Genomic DNA, 25424 nt, shown 5'->3' on the forward strand with positions numbered 1-25424 from the left:
TTAAGTTAGGAGTTATACTCTAATCATCATGAAATAGTCTACTAACTTTTCTGAAACTTTCAGATATTCTTAGGTAAACATTGACATCTAGACCTTTTGCTTTGGATTTATGGGGTTTCTTTTACTTACATCTTTTTCTACATGAAGGTCCCAGTGACTCAAGTTAGTTTTTTTCTTGCAAGAGGAAATTGAGGTAGAGGGATTGGGCCTCATCTGATGGTGCTTGGAATCTATTCCTACCTCTCTGTACATAGTCTGGGGGCAATCAGAAGTAGTGCCAGGAACTGAAGGAATTCTTTACTCTCTGTACTCGCAGTTTAATGTTTGGGGAGATCACTCATGGTAGTTCCAGGAATTAACTCAGACCTCTTGCATGTAAATGACATGCTCTAGGAGCCATCAGATGTGGTCCAAACCAACCCCCAAAATATAAATTAAGTAATATGTTAAAAATGTTAAAGACCAATTTGATACATTTTTTGTTCGCAATATAAGACTTACATAGGAAGACTATATAAAAGTCCTCATAGCGAGGTGGCGCTAGAGGTAAGGTGTCTGCCATGCAAGCGTTAGCCAAGGAAGGACCGCGGTTCGATCCCCCGGCGTTCCATATGGACCCCCCAAGCCAGGGGCAATTTCTGAGTGCTTAGCCAGGAGTAACCCCTGAGAATCAAACGGGTGTGGCCCAACCCCCTCCCCCCAAAAAATGAAAATGAGTCAGGGCCGGCGTGGTGGCACTAAAGGTAAGGTGTATGCCTTGCCAGAGCTAGCCTAGAACGGACCGCGGGTTCGATCCCCCGGCATCCCATATGGTCCCCCAAGCCAGGAGTGACTTTTGAGCGCATAGCCAGCAGTTACTCCTGAGCGTCACTGGGTGTGGGCCCAAAAACCAAAAAAGAAAAAAGAAAAAAAAAGTGAAAATGAAAATGAACCGAGTGATAGCACAGCGGTAGGGCATTTGCCTTGCACACTGCCGACCCGGAACAGACCTGGGTTTGATTTCTGAGCACAATAGCCAGGAATGCTCGCTCCTGAGTGCTGCTGGGTGTGGCCCAAAAAACCAAAAATAAATAAACAATAAAAACAAAAAGAACAAACATATTGTATATATGTAAACTATATTTCTCAGAAACAAAAATTTCAAAGAAAAGTATAAATGCTAAAGATAGTCTACAGGATATATTTTTTCCAAACCATACTTGCTGTTTTATAATTCAGTTTGCAAAAGGCAGGGGAAATAGCTCAAAGGGATAAAGTGCATTCTTGGCATGCAGGAGGGCCCAGTTCCAATCCCAGCACTGCATAATTTCCTGAGCACCATTGGGAATGACTCCCAACTGCCAACAGAGGAGTAGTCCCTGAATATTGTGTAGTGCGGCCCCCCCATCAAAGTGGGGTGAGGAAGTGACAAAAATAACTATTAAGTATTAACAGAATTCACCTTTTTTCTAGATGGGGAATTCTGGTAACAAATTACACTTCTAAAAGAGAAAGCAATCTGTGTACAAATTATAAGACCCTGTAGTTCCAAAATCCCAAGTTTTATTCCTAATGAGAGGTATATACTAGCTGTTTGACCTGGGGAAGTTAAATTATTTCAACCTGTATGTAATTTATATATTTCACTCATATATAAATATAAAAAATTGGGGTAGAACATTCACCCTGCATGTGGCCAACCTGGTTTCAATCCCAGTTGGTTTCAATCCCTGTATGGTTTCTCACTTCACCAGGAGTGAATCCTGAGTGCAGAGCAAGAAGTAAGCCCTGAGTTCCACAGGGTGTGGTCACCCCTTACTCCATAAAGAAAACATAAATAAGGTTTATAAGGCATTTTAAATAGTGACATGTATTTATAAAGCATTTTTAAACATGACTATTCATGCTTAAATACATGGTATAATGCACGGGTAACACTTAGTAGTTCTTTATATTCCACCATACCCTGACTTGTTGTCCATTGCCTACCCAAACAGCCCTGAGTTTAATTCCTATATAACCAATTTATTTTTAAATTCTATAGCTCCTTGATTTGTCCCCTGATCCAAGACTCTGTAACATGTCTTTTTCCAGGCTATGTGCTAAGCAACCTAACCACCGGTAGCTTTCCCATACATCTTCTCATCTGGCTTCCATCCCTATAAGTTTCAATCCATTAGCCAGTTCCATCCTCACCCCTTCTATCACCAGCAGTCTTGAGGTTTCTACTTTCCAAAGTTCAACTCATTCCTCCAGTTGGGTTAATTTTCAACAGATTACTACTATTTCTATATATCCCTAGCAATAGAGATTTCACCTACCTATAAACTGGAAGAATACTTATTCAAGGTGTGGAGAAGTAATTCAATAATAAAATACGTCTTTGGGGCCAGAGCAATATTGCACAGCAATAGGGTGTTTGCCTTATACGTGGACCGACCCAGGACAAACCTGGGTTTGATCCTGGCATCTCCAAATAGTCCAAGCCTGCCAGGAGTGATTTCTGAGTGGCAGACCCAGGAGTAATCCCTGAGAGGACCGGATGTGGCCCCAAACAAACAAAAAATGTTTGCATGTAGAAGACCTGAGTTTGAGGACTAGGAAGTGAGCACAAAGGGTCTAGTGTTCACATACTTGGCCGCACAAAGCCAGGTTCAACCCCTGGCTGGAGCTCCTGGAGCATCAGGCCAGGAGTTGTCTCTAAACAATACAATTTCTGAGTGCAGAGCCAAGAAAAAACCCTGAGCATGGGCCAGGTGTGACCCAAAAACAAAATAAATAACAATAACAATTAACATGTTTTGTTTTTGTTTCTGGTTTGGGGGGAACTGAACAACACTCAGCAGTGCTCCAGGCTTACTCCCTGGCTCCACACTCAGATATCATTCATGGTGGTGATCAGGGAACATACTAGGGATCGAACCAGGGTCCACTGTGTGCAAGACAAGCACCTCAGTTAAGACAGAGATGGGGCCACTTTGACAATAATAGATGGAAGTGACCACTCTGGACAAGAACTGGGAATCAAAAGGAAGTGAAGTGATATGCATGAAAACCATTCAGTAAGTGTTGGGGTGGGAGAGGATAGGGCAGATGGGGGAGAAAGAGACAGGAGAGGGATAGGTAAGAGTGGGTAGAGAAAGGGGTAAAGGGGGGAGAGAGAGAAAGAAAGAGAGGTATGTCATAGAGACAGGCTGGGGGTGGGAGGGAAACTGAGGAATGAACACTGAAGGGATGGGTGTTGGAACTTTGTATGACTGCAACTTAACTATCAACAACTTTTTAGCTTTGTATCTTCCTTTGCTGCAATTAAAAATAAATAAATAAATAAAAGGTAACTCCATCACTCTCTCTCTCTGGCCCTATAAGCAACATTTTACAGGTAACCACAAGGAAAGATCAAAAATTCCCCTAATTCCCCCCAAGTTCCACATCTGTAAAGTCAAACCTTGAACCAAGTTGCCTAAAACATTCAAGCTTTTTTCCAATCCTAAAAAGGACATTACACATAGTAATAAAGATGAAATACTTTATTGTGGTAGTTTTGATGGGAGAATGAGAGCAGAGGTCCACAAGCTGTGGACTAGCCATGCAGTGCCCAGGATCAAATCCCAGGTCAGGTGCATGCTAGCCTTGTCTCTTGCCTCTGAATTACCTCCTCAGCCCTGAAATTACCTTTTTTTCACATAAATATAAGATGAACATATCAGAGAACCCTTAACTTAGAGTTGTTTTGTTTGTGGGGCCACACCATATGGCACTAAGGGATTACTCCTGGGTCTGAGCTCAGAAATTACTCCTGGCAGGCATGGGAACCCTACAGGATGCCAGAAGTCAAATCGGGTCAGCCGCATGCAAAACAAACACCTCTCCGCTGTGCCATCTCTCCAGCCCTTCACTTAGTTTTATAATTTTGAAAATAAAGCTGATGGGGGCCGGGAAGGTGGCGCTAGAGGTAAGGTGTCTGCCTTACAAGCGCTAGCCAAGGAACGGACCGCGGTTCGATACCTCCGGCGTCCCATATGGTCCCCCCAAGCCAGGGGCGATTTCTGAGCACATAGCTAGGAGTAACCCCTGAGCGTCAAACGGGTGTGGCCCAAAAACCAAAAAAAAAAATAATAAAAAAAAAAAAAAAATAAAGCTGAATTCTTCCATGCTAATAAAACTTCTAAACGTACTCCATTCACTTATGCAAGTTACTGGGAAACGAACTCTGCCTGCATTATTCCAGGTACTGATCAAGAGCATATCTTCCTTAACCAGAACACTAAGTCTATGGGAAATATCCATACCAATTTCAAATTTTAAAACAAGATAACAAGAATTTTTATTCATTCTTTTTTTAAAAACCAGTTTTCAACAGTTACTCAAATACTGGGGGACAGAGCAAGTACGGAATAAAAAGGGTTGAGGTGGAAAGTACGTAACTCAAATGTTAAGGAAGAAAGAAAACAAAACTAAAAGCAAATAAAACATAATGGCAACTCACACCAATATTCATTGCAACGCTATTTATAATAGCCAGACTCTGGAAACAACCCAGATGCCCTTCAACAGATGAATGGCTAAAGAAACTGTGGTACATATACACAATGGATTATACAGCCGTCAGGAGAGATGAAGTCATGAAATTTTCCTATACATGGAATCTATTATACTGAGTGAAATAAGTCAGAGGGAGAGGAGAGAGATAGACACAAAATACTCTCACTCATCTATAGTTTTTAAGAAAAATTAAAGACATTATTGTTATAATCCTCAGAGATGAGGGCCTGAAGGGACCGGCTCATGGTATGAAGCTTAGCACAAAGAGGGTAAGTGCGGTTAGAAAAATACCTACACTAACAACTGCTATGACAGTGTTAATGAGTAGGAGAAGTAGAATATAGGCACGGGGTGGGGGGAGAAAGGAGATAGGAGGCACTGATGGTAGGAATGTTGCACTGGTGAAGGGGGGGGGGTGTTCTTGTATGACTGAAATCCAACTACAATCATGTTTGTAATCACAGTGTTAAAATAAAGGCATTATTTAAAAAAAAAAACATAGGGGCCAAAGAGATAGCATGGAGGTAAGGTGTTGTTTACCTTTCATGCAGAAGGATGGGTGGTTCAAATCCCGGCATCCCATATGGTCCCCTGTGCTTGCCAAGGGGCGAGTTCTGAGCATGGGAGCCAGGAGTAACCCCTGAGCAGTGCCAGGTGTGACCCAAAAAAACAAAACAAAACAAAACAAAAAAAAATCAACATAATGGCAAATATACTGGGCTAAAAAGTGTCTCCTGTCAAATGCATTGTCAACAAGAATCTCAGAAATAAAGTCTCTCTGGGGGCCAGAGTAATAGCACAGCTGTAGGGCATTTGCCTTGCACATGGCTGACCTAGGATAGGACCTGGGTTCGATCCCCAGCGTCCCATATGGTCCCCCGAGCCAGGAGCTATTTCTGAGCATATAGCCAGAAGATATTACCGGAGTGTCACCGGGTGTGGGCCCCCCCCAAAAAATATATATATATAAAGTCTCTGCAGATTAATTAACCAAGAGGAAAATTGCTAAATTGTCCAGAAAGAATCATCCTAGATTCAGAGGCCCCTTGATACAGGAGCCTGTATCTGATATGTGATGTCCTTTAGAGTTGGAAGATGTGAAGAGTCTGAGATGAAATTTATACAGCCACAAACCAAATAATTTCCGGTGCCACCCAACCCCAAAGGTGCTCAGACTCTCCACTAGAGCCATCAGTGGAAAAGGAACACTGCCAGCCCCTTAATTTTCAAACTTCTGGACTCCAAAACTCTAAGAAAATCATCTTTCTTGCTTCAAGGAACTTTGTTACTGAAATCCCAGGTGGCTGATAGAATAAGCCTACCAATCTATAAGTGAATTTTTTAAAATATGATATTTTTCATTACAATTAACAAGTTAGCAAAAGAAATTGTTCTTTTTCTTTTCTTTTTGTTTTTGGGCCACACCCAGTGGCACTCAGGGATTACTCCTGGCTCTTCGCTCAGAACATCACACTCAGCAGGCTTGAGGAACCATATAAGATACCAGGATCAAACCCAGGTCCGTCCTTGGTTGCAGTGTGAAGGCAAATATCCTACCGCTGTGCTACCACTCCAGCACAAAAGAAATGATTCTTATTTATTTATTTATTTATTTATTTATTTATTTATTTATTTATTGGTTTTTTGGCCATACTCGGTGACGCTCAGGGGTTATTCCTGGGCTATGCACCTAGAAATCGCTCCTGGCTCAGGGGGATCATATGGGGACGCCAGGGGTCAAACCCAGATCTGTCCTGGGTCAACCGCATACAAGGCAAACGCCCTACCGCTCTGGCCCCCAAAAAAATGATTCTTTAAAAAAACAAACAAACAAAAAAAAAAACTTGGGCCCAGAGAAATAGCACAGCGGCATTTGCCTTGCAAGCAGCCGATCCAGGACCTAAGGTGGTTGGTTCGAATCCCGGTGTCCCATATGGTCCCCGTGCCTGCCCGGAGCTATTTCTGAGCAGACAGCCAGGAGTAACCCCTGAGCACCGCTGGGTATGGCCCAAAAACCAAAAAAAAAAAAAAAAACCCAAAAAAACAAAAAACCAAACTTTTATTATGTTGATTGGTTTATTTGATTGATTTGTTTATTTGTTGACTGGTTTTGGGCCACACCCAGAGAAGCTCAAGGGTTACTCCTGGCTCTGTACTCAGAAATTGACCCTGGGGGATGGGGGGCCATATGGGATGCCGGAAAAATGAACTGAGTCCCTCTTGGCTGCATGTAAGGCAGGCACCTACCCCTGTGCTATCTCTCCAGCCCCAGAAATGATTCTTAAATATTGGTTTCCTGGAGGCCAGAGATAGCTCAAAGTGCTGAGTGAACACTCTGCATGCACCTGCTCTGCACCTGCAGGCTCTGGTTTGTTGCATCATCCCATAGTCCTTGTTAAAGCACTGGCTGAGGAGTAGCCCCTAAACGCTTCAGAGTGTGGCTCAAAAACAGCAAAAGATTTTTTCTAGATGATAATCTATAAAACACAAAAATGGGGACTGCAAAGAAAGAGTTTATGTTAAACCTGGAAGAGTATATGTGTTTTGTCACATATATTTGCTACACAAATTGTCAGTAAAAGGCTCTAAAATACCCAACAGTAAAAAAACCAGTTAAGTATTGTTTAAGCTATTTCCCAGTCTTTTTGGGTTTTTTGTTTTGTTTTGAATTTTGGGTCACAGCCTGCGGTGCTCACGGGCTACTCCTGACTCTACACTCAGAAATCGCTCCTGGCAGGCTCGGAGGACTATATGGGATGCTGGGAACCAAACTAGGGTCTGTCCGAGCTTGACCATCTGCAAGGCAAATGCCCTACCACTGTGCTATAACTCCCGCCTATTTCCCAGTCTTAAATGGATACTATGTATGTTATTTCTCTCCAAAGTTTTCAAAAACTGTCCCAATATTAATGGTTCTCAAGTCTTTTCTTTTTCAAAATAAACTGATATTCTCCATAATGTAGATGTAAATTCTTTTGTTTTGCTTTTTCTTTTGGGTTCTCAGGGATCATTCCTAGTGGGCTCAGGGAAGCTGGGGTATCAGGGATGAACCTAGGCCGACACTATACAAGGCTAGCACCATGCCTGCTGTACCATTGCTGTACTATTGCTCCAGCTCCCATCTTACTTGTCTCCCTCTTCTCTGAAAAAATCTTGGTGACTTAAGATTATTATATATAGACTATTTCATTTTTCTTACTTATAGTAACAAAAAATATTTGTTTAAATACAATTACCAACATATGACAATGTTTAGAATTTCAACAGCAGGGTCGGAGCGATAGCATGGAGGTAGGGTATTTGCCTTGCATGAAGAAGGATGGTGGTTCAAATCCCGGCATCCCATATGGTTCCCTGAGCCTGCCAGGAGCAATTTCTGAGCATAGAGCCAGGAGTAACCCCTGAGTGCTGGCGGGGTGTGACCCAAAAACAAAAACAAAAACAAAATAATTTCAGGGGCCGGAGAGATAGTACAGGCGGTAAGTGCGTTTTGCCTTAGATGTAGAAGGGACGGTGGTTGGAATTCCGGCATCCCATATGGTCCTCTGAGCCTGCCAGGATTGATTTCTGAGTGTAGAGACAGGAGTATCCCCTGAGTGCTGCCAGGTGTGACCCAAAAACCAAAAAAAAAAAATTTTTTTTTTCAGCAGCAGAGATAGGAATGCTATTGCAAGGGGCTAAGAGCAGGCTTTGTATGAAGGAGAAGGAGGCCTCATTCAATTCCTGGGCACCACAGGCTAGGAGAGATCAAAGAGCTTGGGAGTAGCCCCAAAAGATCCCCAGGAGGGGCCCCAAACAAGAAATAATCATTTCGAAAACCTAGTACCATTTATCTTAGAAAATAGATTATTTCACAAGATCCTTACAAATAAGTCATGATAGGGGCCAAGAGATACAGGTAAGACTAGTCTTGCATGCAGCCCAGCACCGTATATGGACCCTGAGCACTGTCAGTAATAATTCCTGAGTACAGAGCCATGAGTAAGTCCTAAGCATTGGTGGGTGTAATCCAAAAACTTAAAAAAAATGCTTATGATCAGGACGATGGCCATGGAAGTCGGAATCTTCTAAGGAGTATGTGACAACTCACCTGCTGAATCAACTAGCCCTGAAAATGGATGGCGCTGAGGGTCGGGCCCATACCCAGCCATCGCTGGCAGTCCTTGACGCATAAGAGGTGGATGGAAGCGACCCTCCGGGGGGTGTCCGATCTCAGACGGGCTCCCCTGACTCCTGCGGACGCTATGCCATGAAGAGTAGGAGGGCCGCTGCGGTGAGCCTTGAAGCCTAGAGCGCAGGCACAGGTGGAGCCGCGCAGGTGCATAAGTTTAGAGACTTTTGTTTGTTTGTTTGTTTTTTCGGGCCACACCCGTTTGATGCTCAGGTGGTTACTCCTGGCTAAGCACTCAGAAATTGAGAAATTGCCCCTGGCTTGGGGGGACCATATGGGACGCCAGGGGGATCGAACCTCGGTCCTTCCTTAGCTAGCGCTTGCAAGGCAGACACCTTACCTCTAGTGCCATCTCGCCGGCCCGTGTTTAAAACTTTTTTAAATAGAATTAAAAACAACAACAAAACATACACACACTCACACGCGCACACAAATACTTATGATGGGGCCAGTGTGGTGGTGCAACAGTAGGGCATTTGCCTTGCATGCAGCTGACCTAGGACAAACCTTGGTTCGATTCCCCAGCGTCCATAAGTCTCCCAGCCAGGAACAATTTCTGAGCATGGAGCCAAGAGCAGCATCTGAGTGTCACTGAGTGTGGCCCAAAAATAAAAAAAAATAAAAATGCTTATGATACTAATCATGAGGCACTGAGAGATATCATTTATCAAAGTAAAGATATTAAATGATCGAGTATGAACAGGTCTTTGCTAAATCACTTAACCTAGTCACTCAATCTCACAATCAATGTACCATATAAGGGTAATTGATTACAAAATATCATAATATGAATCATTTTTGAAAAATTGAGCAAAAAAAGTCTTCACTGACTAAACTCAGCTGTAGTCAAATTAATTGCTACCCCACAGTCAATGTAGTCAATGGGCTTAGATATGAACATATATTACTGGCATCAGCGTGACAGGACAGTCAGTAAGGTGCTTCCTTGCACAAGACTGACCCTGGATCAATTCCTGGCATCCTCAATGGTCTCCCTGAGAAATGCCAGGAATAATTCCTGACTGCAGAGCTATGAGTAAACCCTAAGCATCAGTATAGCCAGGTGTGCCCCTCCAGCCATGAGAGGAATATACATTTTTAACAGATATCTCTTCCTTTTCCCTGAAGCTCAAAACCCCACAGTGATATTCAGGCTACTCCCTGATCAGTACTGGGAGTTGCTCCTGAGGGTGACTAGGGAATCATATACCAGGGATCAAACTGAGCCGGGGCCACATGTAAGGCAAGCTGCTTCACTCCTACACTCTCCAACTGTGAATGTGACTATTTAACAGCATAACTTCTGAAAAGAATGAAAGCTATTTCTACATGTTCCCCATGTGTAGTTTATCAGTATATCATGTGTAGTTTATTCATAAAGTCTCACTGAAAAGAGAATATTGAACTCAATATCAGCTAACAACCTGCTACTGCTCTCTAAAGGAACTCAAGACTCAGAATTTATTCCTGGCAAGACTTGCAGAACCAGATGAGATGCCAGGAATCAAACCAAGGTGGGGCACATGCTAGGCAAGTGCTTTACCTGCTGCACAATATATCGTTCCAGTCCTATATAGGAACTCAATACTGTAGAACATATAACAATAATTTTCCCCTAATCAGATATTTAATTCTGAAGGGAAACAAACCCATACCTTGAGGGCTAAACAGTAGTTCAGTGGGTTTAGAACACCTGCCTTGCAAGTATGACATCTCAAATTCAGGTTCCTTGCCTTGAGCTAAGCACAATCCCAGAAGTTCTATTGGCTGTGGTTACTAGGACTGCAAGGGATTTCAGACCATTCTAGCCAGAGCCAAAGCACCACAACAAAGAGGTGCAGATCATACCATTACCACCGTAAGCACATAACCAAAAATACAGAAATAGCATAATTGGGGGGCCAGAGAGGTGGCGCTAGAGGTAAGGGTGTCTGCCTTGCAAGCGCTAGCATAGGATGGACGTGGTTCGATCCCCTAGCGTACCATATGGTCCCCCCAAGCCAGGAGTGATTTCTGAGTGCGTAGCCAGGAGTAACCTGGCTGTCACCTGGGTGAGGCCCAAAAGCCAAAAAAAAAAAAAAAAAAAAAATACCATAACTGGCAAGTACAACCCCTAAAGAATACTTGTGAGCACTATTCCAGATGACTTGACTAGAGTGTGCGTGACTACCAAAATGGAAGAGGCAGCCTGCAGTCATTGCTGCTGCAAAGGATCTAGGCACTGCGACCTGGTATGCAATAACCCACAATTGGAATTGTGCAGGAACCAGAGCCAGAGGTGTACGCAATCCTGTCATAGTAACACCACCAACAACAAAGGGACTGAGGAGATATCTGAGAGAGGATTTTAAATCTTGCCAAGGAGTGGCAAAAAGAAATATCTACTGAAGGTATTCTAATCATCTGGTTATTCCATTCCCACTCTGAAATTAAAAATTCACTGCCAAAATTATTAAGGAAACAACCATCTCAGTGGAGAACATCAAGCTTTAAAAGCTCTAGGTAGATGAAGCCAGAGAGATGGTACAGCAATATGAAGTTTGCCTTGCAAACTAAGCCCAGCATCACATACCAGGAGTGATACCTCAGCAGAGTTAGGAACAAGCAAGCCCTGAGCACAGCCAGATATGATCAGTAAAAGGAGGGGGCGGGAAGCTATAGGTCGTCAGGGCTTGAAGATAGCACAGAGAGCAAAGCCATTGCTGTCTTCCATCCCATAGACCTCAGTTCACTTCCTAGCCTATATACAGTTCCCCAAGCACTGTCAGGAGAGATCCCTGTGCACAAAGTCAGAGTAGCCCTTGAGCACCTTCCAGTCTGGCCCAAGTCCCAACACCCCCAAATAAAGAGCTCTAAGTATAAATTGGTCAAAACTACCTTTTCTAATTTATTATTTACATTATTAAACAATGTGATTATAAGATTGTTCATAATAAAGTTGGGCTTTTTTTTTCATAATTGCAAAGCTGTTCATGAGTTTTAATCATGCAATGTACAACACTCATCACCAATGTCCTGAGTTTCCCTTTGGCCCCCTCTCCTTGCCTGCCTCTGGGCAGACATTTTTCTTCTGTCTATCTCTCTCTGTTCCTTTTTTTTTTTTCCTTTTAGACACTGTGGTTTGCAATACTGCTGCCTAAGGAATGTCCCTCCTATCTCTTTATCTCCTTACAGCACCCAGTTCTTGTTCACAGTGATCAGTTCCAACTATCATTGTCAAAGTGTTCCCTTCTCTGCCCTAACTGCATTCTCCTGTCATTTATAGCAAGTTTCTTACCATGGACTGGTCCCCGTGGCCCTCATCTCTATTGTCTCTGGATACTATTACCTACTATCTTATTTTCAAAATAAGATACCTTTTCTTACCCTTCCTAATTCCCAAAGACTAACCAAATATCAAGAGCCACACACCACCAATTTTTAACCAACAGAATTATTACAAATGGGCCCGGAGAGATAGCACAGCGGAGTTTGCCTTGCAAGCAGACAATACCAGGACCAAAAGGTGGTTGGTTCGAATTCCGGTGTCCCATATGGTCCCCTGTGCCTGCCAGGAGCTATTTCTGAGCAGACAGCCAGGAGTAACCCCTGAGCACTGCCGGGGTGTGGCCCAAAAACCAAAAGAAAAAAAGAATATTACAAATGCAGATGCAGTTCAAGTGATTCCTCCAATTAGCTTTCCTTTCCCCTTCCCCACAGAGGCTACCACTTCTGATTGTATAACAAATGCTTATTCTTACAATTATAACATACATTATTTTGTGAAATTAGTCCCTGCACTGTACAATTCAAAAATAAAACAATATACATTGAACTGTTCCACTGCTCCCTGTAAAGAGAATTCTGACAACTAACAAAGCAAATTGCAGGAATATCTTTTGAGAGACATAAATAGATTCAGATTTGCCCATCAACTTTTCATACAGAAAGTGCATATTGTTCTCCTCTTAGGTTTTTCTCTTGAATAAAAGCTCCCTAAATTATAAAGCCCTTGCATTTCCACCACCATTTGCAGGTATACATTAAGTGGGTAATAACTGTTACCTATTAGAAAGGTTAATTCCAATATTTTGCACTTATAAGTATTCTGCACTTACGAATAAGAAATATTTACAAATATCTTGCGTTTACAAATACGACAAATACTTATGCCGTTTATGTCATTATGACAAATATTACAGATTTATGGTATCTCTTTATAGAAAATTTGTAGAGGCCGAACCATTTCATTAATTTTTATAAATACTATCACATCTATAGAGACTGTACAATGAACACAGCTTCACCAGCAAGATCGGAAAACTTTGTTTTGTGTTTTGAGCCATACTCGGCGGTACTCAGGGGTTACTTCTAACACTGCACTAAGAGAGAACTCCTGGCAGACTCGGGGGACCATGTGGGGTTACCAGGGATCAAACCCAGGTCAGCTGCATGTGAGGCAAACACCCCCTGCCTGCTATGCTATATCGCTCTGGCACCAAGAGGTTTTTTTTTAATATGTTTATTAATTTATACAAATACTTTTTATTTCTTTTTGGATCTCTTTTGGTTGTGCTTCTGGGCTTAATCCTGGTTCTACACTCAGGAATCACTCCTAGCATTGCTTCAGAGGATCATGTAGATGCTGGGAATAAAACCCAATTAGCAGCTTGGAAGGCAAATGCCAAACCTACTCTATTATCACTCTGACTCCAACTCTTCTACAACTAACTTATATAGGTTATATAGCAGTTTTGAGCCACAGCCAGCCATGATCAGAGGTTATTCCTGACTGAGCTCAAGAATCTCCCTGGTGGTGCTCAGGACCACATGGAATACCAGGGATCAAACCTGGGTTGGCAGCATGCAAGGCATATGCTTTACCAACTGTAACTCGCTCTGGCCCCTCAACCTTAAATTCTGGAGATCCATTCATAAATGTCATATATGTATTATATACATAGCTCAAAATCATATGTAGATGTGCTACATTAATAGAAATGCTCCAATTAACTTTTATGATTCATTTACAAAGAGAACAGTCATCTATTTACCTGTGTTTTTTAAGCAGAAATACTTGCAACTAAATAAATAGGTTTATATATGTAAACCTCTCACTTGCCAAAAACCACCCCCATCTTACTAGATAGTCTTCTCTGGGAAAAGCAACAAAAATTGCTGTTCTCAATTACTGCCAGAGTATCAGGGACTCTGCATTTATCTGCATTGTTCCTCCTGAGGAAGAGAAGTATACACCCTAGAAGGGAGTGGAGAGTAACACTAACAAGTAGAGGAAGAAAAAGGGTACCTTAGAAATAGTAAGAGTGGCTATTGAGATAGTACAGTCTACATGGAGTTCCCAGAGCCAAGGAGGAATGACCCCTGAGCACAGAGCTAAAAGTAAGCCTTGAGCACCACTAGGTGTAGTTCAAAACCAAAATAAATGTAAAAAGATGATCAAAGAGAAGCCTGAGTGACAGAACAAAAGGGAAGGTGTGTTGACTTGCATTTGACTGATCCCAGATCCCATATGGCCCCTGATGCCCTCAAGGAGTGATTCCTGAGCACCGAGTCAGGAGTAAGCCCTGAGCACGGCCAGGTGTGGACCAAAACCACAGGAAGGGGAAAAAGATCAAAGCAAAATCCAAACTATTCCAGATTTTTTTTTAAAAACTTGTCCCCCAAGATGTTAAAGGACTGGAGCAATAATACAGCAGATAGAGTGCTTCCCTTGCATGTGGCCAACCTGATTCAATTCCCAGCATCCCATATGGTCCCTGCAGCCCGCCAGGAGTGATTCCTGAGCCTGAGCACTGCTAAGTGTGACCTATTCCCCCCCCACCAAATAAAAAAGTTATCAGAGTATTCTTTTAGCCTTTAATTAGAAATAAAATAATCATTGTAACAGGGGCCAGAGTTATAGCACAGCAGTAGGGTGTTTGCCCTTGCATGCTGCCCATATGGTCTCCTGAGCCAGCCAGAAGTGACTTTTGAGCGCAGAGACAGGAATAACCTCTGAGTGCTTCAAGGTGTGCCCCCCCACAAAAAAAAAATCATTACAACTATAAATATATAGATATTTGCACCTAAAACTTAAAATTTCAAACTTGGATCCAGAGAGATAGCATGGAGGTAAGGCATTTGCCTTACTTGCAAAAGGTCATTGGTTCGAATTCCGGCATCCCATATGGTCCCTGAGCCTGCCAGGAGTGATTTCTGAGCAGGGAGCCAGGAGTAACCCCTGAGCACTGCTGGGTGTGACCCACCCCCCAAAATAAAACTTTAAACTTAAGTTGCCATGCCAAAGATCAAACATGGTTGGCCACATGCAAAACAAGTGTCTTAACCCCTGTACATTTGTGTTAAACTGAACAAAGTATATGTCTAATTTTACTTCCCTTCTTAATTTTTGTTTGAGGGTCATACAGCTATGAGGACTACTCCTGCATTAGTATTCAGGAGTTGCTCCCCATAGGACTTGGGGGAGCCTATAGTGCTGGGAACTGAGCTCAATTTTGCTGCACATGCACCTTCCAGTCCTTCAAATTAACACCAGCAATCCCAGACTGTGTGTAACTTTTTCTAAAAGTTAAATCTATACCAAATTGCCAATGAAGTGTCTAATTCTAACATCCATATGAATTCAAATCAAGTTGTCAATTCACAAGTAGTTTTGCCTGTTGAAGAGCACCAGTGTTCCTCCTTCTGTCATACCAGTTCATACCAATCCTATTCTGTATAGATATCTACCCACCTTCTTGTGATATCCAATTACTCATAAGAACATATACCTACGGGCTGTAATGACAGTAAAGTGGAAATGGCATTTGCCTTGCACATGACCAAACAGGTTCCATTCCCCAGCATCACATATTAGCTTTCCCCCTAAGTTGCCAGTTGCAGAACCAGGAGTAACCTTGAACACTGCCTAGTGTGGACCCCAAACAAAAACAAAGAATATGGGGCCGGGCGGTGGCGCTGGAGGTAAGGTGCCTGCCTTGCCTGCGCTGGCCTAGGACGGACCGCGGTTCGATCCCCCGGCGTCCCACATGGTCCCCCAAGCCAGGAGTGACTTCTGAGCGCATAGCCAGGAGTAACCCCTGAGCGTCACTGGGTGTGGCCCAAAAACCAAAAAAAAAAAAAAAAAAAAAAAAAACAAAGAATATATTCTCAACATATACATCCAAGGATAGGTCAGAATCCTCTCAGGGTACCATTCCTCCCCTTGGTAGTGTCTACTTCGGAACACCAGTCTAGGAAGGCCTTTGGCCCATGGAATTCCTACTAGAGGCTTGGAATAACCAGTGACATTAATGAGCAATATGTGGACCTGGTGTCCTTGCCCTGAAGCATGCCAGAGATGTTCCTAACCAGTATGAACTAAGACTTCTTATTGCTCGTGGCAAAAGTTTTGCCAAATGTTCAACATCCTCTAAAATATACCACTGAGGGGTTGAAGAAACAGTACAATGGGTAAGCACTTGCCTTACACATAGGTGACCTGGGCTTGATGTCCAGTACCCCCACTGAACCTCACCAGAGTGATCCCTGATGATCCCCAAGTGCTAAGCCAGGAGAGAGCCCACCCCTCAAAATAAATAAAAATACATTGAGTTTAAAAGACTGTTCAAAACATTGGAGCACTTGTTTTGCATGCAAAGGTTTACATGGGTTCAATCACCAGCAGTATTTGGTTCACTGAACGTAAGGTAGACTCTCTAACCACCATCTTGTGTAATCCCTACCTCACAAAGTGCTCTGGGGGTGGTTGTAAGGAGCATACCATCTGATGTGTTTATGAGCAAATCTAACTGTTTCCACGAAACTACAGACCTAATATTTGGCTGCTCAGTCTTTGGAGTCACTGTTCACATGGAAAGTATGTGATGTTCCGAGAGTGGCAGGTGTGGAGAGAAGATTAGGAATAGGAATCACTAGAGAAATTCCTGTCTCGGACACATCAAGTACGAATCTAGAAAAGGCATTTCCTCTTGCTTTCCAGCTGCTCTGCCAAAGGCCAGTTAGTAAATAAAATGATGAAACTTGACTCAGCTCAGACCTATATTAGGAGAATGATGAGTATCCTAATCCAGGCAAAACGCTGGGAGGGGTGAAAGCACCAAAACTGTTAATCATTATTGGGGACATGAGTGATCATTTCTTACAAATACCTGTATACAAAAGGCACTGTGTAACTGCTACCAAGAGCCTGAAGAGCCAAAAACTTAAAAAGGCAGAAAACATTCTTACTGGCCTAACAGTTATTATTACCCTTTTATGGCATTAGCGTGCTTTTTTTTTTTTTTTTACAAGGTCTGCCCTTGCTGATTTTTTGTACAAAGGCTTAAGCTTCCCTATGACTATATAGCAATTTCCCAGTTCTCTGACTCGGAAAGGGAAAGAGAAGTACAATACATCCCTAGATAAAATTTTAAAATATTTAACTCTGGAGGAACAAAACTCAATTAATTCACTGGAACACTTTCACAAACTTTTTTCTTTCCAAGTCAGTATTTACTGGAGGCAGAGGGATAGTACAATGGGATAAGGCACTTGCCTTACACACAACTGCCGGGATTCAATCCCTGGCACTACATTTGGGTTCCTGATCTGCCAGGGAAGAGATCCCAGGAGTGCAGAGCCAGGAGTAAGCCCTGAACACTGCTGGGTGCAGGCCCAACCCCCCAAAAATAAAAATCAAGTCAATATTTTACCAAAAGCTTAGTATATCTGAGTCAGAGCCTTTAATTTACCGAAAGCCAGCATATGAATTACTACCACTTCCCTATTTCCTTCTCTCCTCCTCTCTCCATCTCTCTCTATACTCCTCTCTCTCACTCATCTCATCTCTCTCCTCTCTCTCTCACTCTCATCTCTCTCTCTCTCTCTCTCTCTCTCTCTCCCTCTCCCTCCCTCCCTCCCTCCCCCCACACACACACCCCTAACCAAAGAGCCAAATATTTTTTTAAGGAAAACATTTACCCTTCAAAAAAAAAAAAAAAGAAGAAGAAGAAGTTTTACAGTAAGTAAAACTTTTCATGATGTTTCATGATGTCAACTGGCTGGTCGGAGGAAAGCTTTCTTTCCAAAAGGCTACACTGAAATAGAAGGGTTGTGCATCAAAATGATGTGCAGCCACTTGCTTCTGAACATTGAAATCCCGTGAGAAAACGACTGGAAAGCGAACGGGTTGTGAAATAAACAAGTCAAATACTCTCTGAAGGCAACATCAGCAGGAAGGCTTTGAGCACACACTGACTCTGCATGCATGCAGGCTGAGACTCAGCATCCACCAAAAAAATTATCTCAAAAATAATAATAATAATAATAATAATAATAAAGGGGACTCAGTCTCTAGATGCACTATGGCTGGGGAGGGGGGGAGAATTCTTGATCCTTTTCCAAGGAGACTCTCAGCCTTTTCTTATCAGGCCCCCCAACAAACTGGCCCCCGAACCACCAGCCCATGTGGGTTGAGTTGAGTGGGGGGGAGGTACTTGGCCCTTGCCGACCGAGCAGGCGGGCAGGTGAAAGGACGGAAAACTCCGGACAATGCCCAGAAGTGCCGGGAAGCGATGGGGCTGGGCCGGGGCGCGGGGGGACCGGGGCGCCGCCGCCCTCCAGGAGGAGGAGGAGGAGGAGGATGAAGCGGTGCGAGAAAAGCGGGCTCTTCCGCCCACCCTCGACTCCCCGACGCCGCGAGCCACTCACTCACCCTTCACTTTGCCGAACGTGCCGACCCCCAGGCGTGTCCCCCAGGATGTAGTGGCCGATCTTCACCCGCCCGTCGTGCTTCTGCTTTCTCGGCCGCCGCCATCTTTCCCCAGGAACGACTGCGTCTGCGCAGACGGAGCGGAGCGCGGCGAGGGGGCGGAGGGGTGGTGGGGGCGGGCGAGGCGGGAGGGAGGGAGGCAGGGAGGGGAGAGGAGAGCCGCCGCCTGTCGAGCGACGCCCGTCGGGTGGCCCCGCCGCAGCACGTCGGGCGCACTGCGTCTCCCCCTGGCGGGCAGGCCGGGAGGGTGGGGTCTCCGAAAGGGTCCCCGGGACCGCTCAGCGTCCCGCACCGCCCACCTGCGCGCGGGAGGGGTGTAGGAAGTCCTGCCTCGCAGTGCCGATCTGCACCAGCACGCCGGTGCTCGCTCCCTTATTGCAACTGGCGGCAGGAGGGCTTCTGGTGCTTCCCAGGGGCGAGATGGACACCGGGGAGTGGCATGAGCGTGCCTAGGGCTTGGTTGCTGAGGCGCCGGAGGACTTCAAGGTCGCCAGGCCGGGCTTTTTCCTCTTTCTTTTGTTTATTTATTTTTTTATTTATTTTTGGACGCTCAGCGGCTCCTACTGGCTCTGCGCTCAGAAATAGCTCCTGCTTGGCTTGGGGGATCTAACCCAGGTCCTCCTAGGCTACCGCGCGCAAGGCAGACGCCTTTTACCACTTGCGCCGAACCGCGCCGGCCCCAGTTGCCCGGGTTTTCTACCCTCTTCGTCCATTCTGGTTTCCTGCTCCCATGCAATCGAGAAACCGCAGAGGGTTGTCATTCCGTCGGTTGGATGGAGCGGCCCTGCCCGGTTCTCTTGCATCGGCGGCCTAACCTGTTTTTACTGGAGCTATTGAGTCAAGTCAAAGACCTCGGCAGCTCCAGGGCTTTGGTTGCTTAGATCTTTTACCCCTGCTGGATGGATACTCGACTGAAATCTACTCTCTTACCCGCCCCCACCCTTTCCCCAAAACCACCTCCCCTTCCACCAAGTTGCAAAGAGGGACCTCTTGGTGCTGGGACGAATTTGCAATGCATGCGTGTTGGGGGTTTGGGTGTTTCCAGACATGGAGACGAATGGGAATTAATAGTTTTTAGACACATGCTTTGACTAAGCTGCAAACAAGACTTAGAGCCCTATCAGACCAACATGTGTATTGCTTGAGTACAATTCCAGCGAGTAAATTTTAATCTATTATTTTACATGAGGATAATGTCCTATCAGAAATAAAGTGGGCTTTATTCATAACCTAGTATGTATAAGAGTGACTTTGTTACTCAGTTATATTCCGCTAACATGGAAGGGGCAGGGGAAGACAGTTTTTTCTATGATCTCAATTTTTGCTATGTCATAGGCGTTTGGGTCAGTGTCAATAGGAATAAAAAATTGAAAGACTGGCCATTTTCATCTTTTATCTCTCCCAACAACAGTTACCCACCTCTCACTTCAATTTTACATATTTTCTATTTATAACATCAAAGCAACGTGCATTAGCTTACTGCAGGTAAAGCAAGAGTCTTGGAGCTTAGAATCCTCAGTCTGAAATGCTAAGAACAGTTGCAACTAGCTCTGGACAGCTCTTTCTTTTGAACTGTCCTGTGTGTGTATCCCACAGCTTGTATTGAAGAGCAAAAGGGGTTTAAAACCGCTTTTATTATTTGGGAAATTTGTGGTTAGCCATGGTTATGGTGGTACTGGAATTTTTGCTCTCCGGTCTCTTCACACGTTTATTATGAATATGGGCAGCTCTGGCATCGGGGGGTCTCCACAGAATAGAAACTGCTCTCTAGGTTTTCTCAGAAAAATGTGCTTTAAACTTTCACACTTATAAATAATATCTTTAAAATTGCATCATGGGGCCCAAAAAAATAGTGCAGCATATAAGGAACTTTGCTTTGCATGCTGCTGACCTAAGTTAGGGACCCCCAGACTCCCCTTGTGGTCCCTGGAACACAGTCCAGAGATCACTCCTTAACACAAGAATAACCCCTGGGCACAGCTAGGGTGTGACCCAAAATAAAAAAACAAACTAATAATAAAAGCTAATCGTGTCTAGAATTTTCCTTGTAATGTTTTAATTATTTCTTTAAACCTTTAATTAAAAGAAAAATATTGGGATGGAAGAAATAGCACAGCAAGAAAGACATTTGCCTTGCATGTGGCCAACCGAGTTTCAATACCTGGAACCTCATTTGATCCCCCAAGACCACTAGGAATAATCCTCTGAGCAATTGAGTACCAGAAATAAGCTCTAAGAACTATTGGTAAGGTCAGGAACAAACAAAAATTTTAAAAAATAAATAAATAAATAAATAAGATAATTAAATAGGTCCCGGAGAGGATAGCACAGGGGCGCTTGCCTTGCAAGCAGACAATCCAGGACCAAAGGTGGTTGTTCGAATCCCGGTGTCCCATATGGTCCCCTTTGCCTGCCAGGAGCTATTTCTGAGTCAGAACAAGCCAGGAGTAACCCCTGAGCACCCGCCGGGGTGTGACCCAAAAACAAAACCAAATAAATAAATAAATACATAAATAAAAGAAAGAATATCAATGACCTCAGTTTCTGGAGGGGTTCAGTTACATCAAACCCACATTGCCATTCTCCATGAAACTATGAACACCCTACTGAGAAAGTAATAATTATGTTTTTAGGCAGCAGCAATGTTTCTGCTTTAGTGTTATTTTACATTATATTATTGTTTAGTTAAACATTTATGCAGTGTTCACTAAAGAAGCAATGTGAAAAAATAAAGCCAAGAATAACACATTGAATAGAAATATAAAGGCTATGTTATCTCCTCTCCCATGGTTTCTTTTCAAGCAGTTTTAATTGCTGCATTTAAAAAAAAAATTTAATTAAGGAGCCTGAGAAATTGCACGGTAGTTAAGGTGGCTTGCCTTGTATCTTACCAATCCAGGTTCAAATCCCTGATTACCGCATATATCATGTAAGCAAGACAGGGATTATTCTTGAGCATGGATCCAGGACTAGCCCCTGAGCAAAACCCAAAATAATAAGATGCTGGAGCTATTTCAAAGGTGGGTAGGGTGTTTGCCTTTCATGCAGCTGACCCGGGTTCAATTTCTTGGCATCTCATATTGTCCATTAAGCCTGCCAGAGTAATTCCTTAGCGCAGAGCCCGGAATAACCTCTGAGCACTGCTGGGTATGGCCAAAATCAAACCAAACGAACAATAATTGATGAGCAAATAATATTGTTTTTAAAATGAGGTCCAAAGTATTCCAATTAACTTTCCAACTAATTAACTTTAATAATAGGGGCTGGACTGAGAGTACAGTGGTTTGCCTTGCACGAAGCCCAACCCGGGACAAACCTGGGTTACAATCCCCAACATCCCATTTGGTCCCCCAAGTCTACCAGGAGTAATTTTCTGAACGCAGAACCAGGAGTAACCCCTGAGCACCACCAGGTTTGGGGCAACCCCCCCCCCAAAAAAAAAAAAAGTAAAGTAAATTATAACATTTTATTTGGCAAGCTCACCTGGGGCCCACACCTGGCAGAGCTCAGGTGCCACTCCTGACTCTAGCTCAGACATGACTCCTAAGTGTGCTCAAGGGACTAATATATAGTGCTAAGGATTTAACCCAGGGGTTGGGTATGTCTTAGGCAAACATCATAACCTCTTTATGATCTCTCTGGGGTCCCTTATTTATTCATTCTTTTCCTTTAAATGTTCACATCTATTTTCATTCTTAGTCTCCATCCCCAACCTTCCCTCTCTTCTCTTCAAGCATTTGATCATTGCTAGACACCAAGGTTAAGTACAAAATGTAAAGTCATGGTTCCTATCTTAACACAGTGCATACTCTAGAATGTCATTTCTCCTTATCTTCCTTTCCTACACCTCTCACTACACATAGCAGGATAGATAATATTCAGTGCTCAACATTCTTCATAGTAGAATCAAAGATAAAGCCTGGCTTATACCAGATTCCAGTCGTATCAGGTAGTTTTACAACTATCTTTGCAAAGTACATTACCAAAGCCAGACAGATGACACTAGGCTTTGTGTACATGAGCCCCAGGTTCGATTTCTGGCATTAGATGGTTCCCTGAGCACTGAGTTGGAGTAGCCCCTTCAATGACTGTCAGATATAATCCCAAAAATGAAACAATACAGGTATATTAGAATATAAACAATCAGGAATGACATCACAGTAGTGAATCCACACTAGTTTAATGGTGGATGAAGGAATAAATTAATTTGTTCACAAAATTATTGATTTTTGGTTGGTTTCGGTTTGAGGACTACACCTCCTGGTGGTGCTCAAGAGCTAGCTAATCCTACATCAGCTTGTGCTTTAAGTCCACTCCCAGGGTGCTCCAAAATCATGCTGAGTTTCCTATCCAGCGTTTTCAAGATGCAATACACGTGTGCTATGGGTCTTTGCATTATATCCCATAACTTGGGTCTTTGTCTCTTATTAGTACATAGAAGTTAGAATACTGATGTAAGACATATCAGAATAACCTAACATTACTATAGAATAGAGCACCTGGTTTCATGGAAGAATTCACAGAGTTCATTTGTCAGTCCTTCTCTAATCTAATTATGGTTTTAAAGACCATCACAATGCTATGATGTCTACATTCAGGTGGGAAGTAAAGAGTTGACAGAGAGATAGTAAAGTGACTAGGATGCTGGTCTTGCATGCAGCCAACCCTGGTTTGATCTCTGACACCACAGAATGATTCCCTAAGCACTACATGAGGTCACTCCTATCAGAGCCAGAAATATCCCTTGAACACCACAAATGTGTGGCCCCCACCAAAATCAAATGAAAACACATTGTAAGATAGCCAGGACCAAAAAGTATGGCATGCCACAAATGCAATTTAATATCTCCTTAACTTCTTTTGCAGCTAATATTAAGATTAACTATTTTTAATATAGTGTAGAAATATTAATAATGTAAAAGGGCTTTTGAAAAATTAAAAAATACTAAAACTATTTTTATGGGGATTACAACTCAAAAAAACAACACAATTGCCTCCAGCATTGCAAAAACAGTCTGACAGATGCTAAAATTAAGTATGTGATCCCCAATATACATAATTGAAAGTATATCAAAAACCAAAATAAAAAACAAAAGAACTCTTTTAAGGGAGGGATAGATAAAGAGCACAGCAGGTAGGGCATTAGTCTTGGCTCACCGGCCAACCCAGACAGATGGTGATTCGATTCTCTGCGTCCCATATGGTCCCTTGAGCCTGCCAGGAGCAATTTCTGAGCTTAGAGCCAGGGAGTAACCCCGAGTGCCTCTGAGTGTGGCCCTCTACCCAATAAAAGAACTCTGGAGAGAGATAACAGAAAATGAGTGGTTTTCTTCTGATCAATATTACTGGAAAATAGATTGCTGTTACCTTTTATATGAGTCAATTCAATGCTACACTTATATGTAATGAATGAGAGATCACTGAACTTTATTATTATGATTAACTCAGTGCTTGCATATCCAGGTCATAGATAATTAACTATCCTATACAATAAAGAAAATTTTTCTATGAAAGTAGTCTTAAGGGGCCAGAGATAGCATGGGAGGCAAGGCATTTACCTTGCATGCAGAAGGACTGTGGTTCTAATCCAGGCATCACATATGGTCCCCCAAGCCTGCCAGGAGCGATTTCTGAGAGTAGAGCCAGGATTAACTCCTGAGCGCTGTGGGGTGTGACCCAAAAACCAAAAACAAAACAAAAAAATTAGTCTTACATTATATATTGTAAATTATTGGGGAGAAGCATAAGGCCCATACCCGGGACTTTCTGGTTCTGTGCTCTTGAGTGATTCCTGGTAATGTTTGGAAGACCATAGGAGAATATCAGGGACATCTGTATGCAAGGCCAGCACCTTAAACCCTCTACTACTTCTTAGGCCCCATAAACTATTATTTATTGCTTAGGAATGCATATCAATAACATTTTCTCAGAATCTTTATTACCAAAGAGAATGGGATACCTTTAGCAAATAGTTGTATCAATGCACTGTCCAAAATAAAGTTTTATATAGAATCTCATACCTCTTGCAACTTTAAAAGCACTGTGCATGCTGTGCATACCCCAGAGAAGGATGTTCCTAGAGGTTTCACTCCCCCAGTGCCCTTTCTAATTATACTGACTCTCTAATGCTTTCTGCTTCCTGTCTCTCTCCTCAAGGGACTTGCTGCTTCTTTGAGGACAGATCCCCTGTGACAAAGGGAACCATAACAGTTTCTGTAATAACAATGCTTTCTTCATTCTGAAGTGGTTCAAACATAAATTGTCAACCTTTTCTCCTGAGATGGTTCCCCAAAAGATGATCGTTTTTACTTAAATAACGCATTTGCCACTGATATAATACCAGTAGCATATTCCTCTGCCAACCCTACCACTGATCCAAACTTTAAGTTCTTTCTCCTACATTCATTTACCAGTTGTTTTTTCCTTTTGGGGGGAGGTGGATTATGTACTTATTATTTACTTGTTTTGGGGGGCAATACTTGGTTATTGCTCATAGCTTACTCCTTTGGATCTCTCCTCTCAAAGATTAATACTGGTAGTGGCTCAAGGGACTAGACGAGGTGCTGGGGATTAAAACTCAGTTGGCTTTGAGCAAGGTAAGTGCCCTACTGTTAAGCCAGACCCACAGAGACACCAGAGATAGACAGCAGAGAAAAAGAGTTTATTAGAGCTTAGAGCTAAGAATCCTGGGTTAAAGAAACACCAAGACAACTAGCAGTCTTATAGTACACATGAAGTACTTTTCTTACATAGAAACTGGAGAAAAGAAGGCCACATTCCCACCTCACTTGATGTACATCATAGGTACAGAAATGGAGAGCAGGGTTAGAATACCCCAAAACATCCTGATGAGTTAGTGTGTCATATTTAGGTCTTCCCTATTCTCATCCTCCTTGAGTGCTACCAGTGCTCTGAAGAAGAGCCCATACACCTTCTTTTCTCACAATAATTGCACCAAGTGCGCTTCTTTATTTTTTT

At 43.1% G+C, this 25424-nt stretch overlaps 1 protein-coding gene across 1 annotated transcript in view; it reads right to left on the reverse strand.

Annotated features, from left to right (window-relative positions):
• The window catches only part of PRKAA1 (protein kinase AMP-activated catalytic subunit alpha 1), a 47403-nt gene extending 28897 nt beyond the window's left edge, over window positions 1–18506 (reverse strand). Inside the window, 1 exon segment of the mRNA XM_049767691.1 lies at window positions 18390–18506. The gene's annotated coding sequence lies outside the window, so the exon portion shown is untranslated.
• Window positions 18507–25424: the final 6918 nt, after the last annotated feature.

The sequence above is a fragment of the Suncus etruscus genome, chromosome 2 (assembly GCF_024139225.1).
Source record: "Suncus etruscus isolate mSunEtr1 chromosome 2, mSunEtr1.pri.cur, whole genome shotgun sequence".
NCBI lineage: Eukaryota > Metazoa > Chordata > Mammalia > Eulipotyphla > Soricidae > Suncus > Suncus etruscus.